The sequence below is a fragment of the Bison bison genome, unplaced genomic scaffold (genome assembly GCF_000754665.1).
Source record: "Bison bison bison isolate TAMUID 2011002044 unplaced genomic scaffold, Bison_UMD1.0 scf7180017864248, whole genome shotgun sequence".
Lineage (NCBI taxonomy): Eukaryota > Metazoa > Chordata > Mammalia > Artiodactyla > Bovidae > Bison > Bison bison.
The window spans coordinates 2,307,905-2,311,528 of NW_011494820.1; positions in this window are offsets into that span (position 1 = coordinate 2,307,905).

A 3,624-nucleotide genomic window follows, 5' to 3' on the forward strand; every position below is an offset into this window, starting at 1 on the left:
GAGACGCAGCGTGCGCGCCGCGTCCATAACTCTCCGCTGAGAAGTTCGTGGCTGCTCCAGGTCCCCAACCTGTTTCCCCACCTGCAGAATTCGGACGGTTCGTCTCGCAGGCTGTGGCCTCTCGAACTCACTGAGTCATGCCTTGGGGACGAGCTGGTCATTTAGTACACAAATGTTCACTGATCGCTTTCTGTGAATTATATCGGAACCCCCCTCCCATCTCCCTGTGAGTAAGGCTCTTTTTCTCCTTCCCTTTGACAGAGAAAAACTGAGGCATAGTTCGGAAAGCCACTCACCTAAAGCCTCCTGGGGCCACAGATGCGGCATTCAGGCCAGGAGTTTGAGGAGGGGAACGAAATAAAGTGAAAACATGGCACAACTGGGTGGTGCTTAAAGCAGGCTCCTACGTTGAGAAACGGAGAAGGCAATGGCACCCCCACTCCAGTACTCTTGCCTGGAAAATCCCATGGACCGAGGAGCCTGGTAGGTCCGTGGGGTCGCTAAGAGTCGGACACGACTGAGCGACTTCACTTTCACTTTTCACTTTCACACATTGGAGAAGGAAATGGCAACCCACTCCAGTGTTCTTGCCTGGAGAATCCCAGGGACAGGGGAGCCTGGTGGGCTGCGGTCTGTGGGGTCGCACAGAGTCGGACACGACTGAAGCGACTTAGCAGCAGCAGCAGCACGTTGAGACGGAGGCTGATGTGGCCCCAGAGACCAGGCCTTCCCCTGCTTGTTTCTCCAATACACAGCTGCTCTAACCCCAGCAGTCCTCCAAGCGCCCAACCTCAGGGCCTTTGCAACTTGATGCTCCCTCTGCCTGGAACGTGTTCTGAAGATTCCTGCGAAACCAAATGCTTCTCCTTCAGAACTCAGCTGGAACATAAACTCCCCCTAGGTGTCCGCCTCACCTCGGCTGAAATCCCTACCCCACTTCACGACCACCCTGCTAGGTCCATCTCATTTCCTTGTTCCACTCTCTTCAGAGCAGCAATCACATTCAGAAATCATCCCTTTAGAGGCACTGCTGTTCTGGTTTATTTCCCACTTCCTGCCCTAAATTCCAGAGCAGGGGCATTAGAGCCTTGTGCCTGGCACACAGTAGGTCCCCAGTCCACGTTCATCAGAGGTCAGAATTCCTCCCAAGATAGCCAGAAAAATAACGCTGAGTTTCTGGCCACATCCTTAGAAACAGGGCTGGACCTTGGAGTTGGGTCACTGACCTCTCATTCCAAGCAGCCTTGGCCTGGATTAACCAGGGTGCTGACCAAGGACCGTCTGTCTCTGAAACCAGGCCTCAGAATACCCAATGCAGCATTCTCTGAACTGCCCGAAGCCTTGTTTGTAAGCTCAAGCCCGAGATCACATACTTAGTGGCTATTTTGGTCTCTGGCAGCTTCAGGTAGAATTCAGAAAATCTGAGATCTTGCCTGGGCTGGCTTGGGAGTGAGACCTCAGCCAATGGGAAGAAGAGAACAGAACTAAAATCTTAACCAAGAATCAGATTTTATCATTCAAACATGTAATAAGTATCTGGGATGGAGTGCATGCATTGCTAGAAGCCGGGGCTTTGGAAAGAGAGAAACCACAGTGGGTGTCATTTTCCCCCCATTGCACTGGGGAAATAAAGGGAAACTGTTAACACCAAGAGTGAATGGTGATCAGAGAAACTGAGTCACGCGCTACTGGCACGAGTGGGGATAAAAGTTCGTGGTCACTGGATGCAGTCCCCGTTTAAGCATATCACTAGTCTTCTTTTTTTCTTTTTAAGGTCTTTAAAAAAAATTATTTGGCTGTGCCAGGTTTTAGTTGCGGCACTCAGGATCTTCGTTGTGGCATTCAGGATTTTTAGCTATGGCATTCAAAAACTTAGTCGCAGCATGTGGGATCTAGTTCCCTGACCAGGGATCAAACACAGGCCCCCCTGCGTTGGGAATGCAGGGTCTTGGCCACTGGACCACCAGGGAAGTCCCTAGTGTGTGTGTGTTTGTTTTTAATATCACAAACCCCTGGAGGGAGGAACTGTTCTTATCCCATTTTGCGAGTGAGGAAAAGGAACCTAGAGCCGCTCAGTCACTTGTCCCAAGTCACACATGGAAGGGGTTGGGACTAGGATCAGGAATAACTGAGTCCTTAGAGAGGGACAAGCAGGGTGAAAGAAAGTTGGCTGGAAGAGCCAAATTGTGAGTTCACAGTCTGGCTTGGCAACAATGTAACCAGCAGCACAGTGCCTGTGACACCCCTAGGTAAAGGGAAGGGGTGGGATAGAGAGCTTTTTTGTTAAAAAAAAAAAAATATATATATATATATATATTGTTACATTGGAAAGCCACTCCTGCAAAGTCATAGCTACTGTGGAAAAGTTTGGCAGTTCTTCCTGTGTTCTTGCCTGGAGAATCCCAGGGACGGGGGAGCCTGGTGGGCTGCCGTCTCTGCAGTCGCACAGAGTCGGACATGACTGAAGTGACTTAGCAGTAAGAGGCTAAACATAGTTACTGAAGCCCCCGGCAATTCTACTCCTAGGGATGCTCCCAAAATAATTACAAATAAGTGTCCAAATACTGTGAAAGTTTTTGAATATGTTCATGGCAGTACAATTCAGGATCACCAAAAGGGAGAAGAGAAAACAAATGCTCATTAGCAGATTAAAAAAAAAAAAAAAAACTGTTTACTTTCCATCATTCCCAACAGTGGAATACTGCTTAACAGTAAATGAAGCATGGACACATGGTACTACCTGGAGGAACCTTGAAAATATCATGTGAGTAAAAGAAGTCAGACAGGAAAGGCCACGTAGCGTATCATTCTAAGTATACAAAATGTCCAGAACCGGCAAATCCGTGGAGGCAGATAGTGGATTAGTAGTTGTCAGGAGCTAGGGGAGGGGGATAGGATGTGACTGCTAATGGGGACAGGGTTTCTCCTGAGGGTGATGAAAGCATTCTGAAACTAGATAAGAGGCGACGCTCGTGCAGCATGGTGAATGTCTTTGATACCAGTGGATGAGACACTTTAACATGGTTGACATGTGAAGTGTTACATGTATTCTGTCATAACAATAGAGTCAATAGAGTTTTGCCAAGAGAAAGCACTGGTCATAACAAACACCCTGTTCCAACAACACAAGAGAAGACTCTATACATGGACATCATCAGATGGTCAATGCCGAAATCAGACTGATTATATTCTTTGCAGCCAAAGATGGAGAAGCTCTATCCAGTCAGCAAAAACAAGACCAGGAGCTGACTGTGGCTCAGATCATGAACTCCTTATTGCCAAATTCAGACTGAAATTGAAGAAAGTAGGGAAAACCACTAGACCATTTAGGTATGACCTAAATCAAATCCCTTATGAGTATACAGTGGAAGTGAGAAATAGATTTAAGGGCCTAGATCTGATAGATAGAGTGCCTGATGAACTATGGAATGAGGTTCGTGACATTGTACAGGAGACAGGGATCAAGACCATCCCCAGGGAAAAGAAATGCAAAAAAGCAAAATGGCTGTCTGGGGAGGCCTTACAAATAGCTGTGGAAAGAAGAGAAGAGAAAAGCAAAGGAGAAAAGGAAAGATATAAGCATCTGAATGCAGAGTTCCAAAGAATAGCAAGAAGAGATAAGAA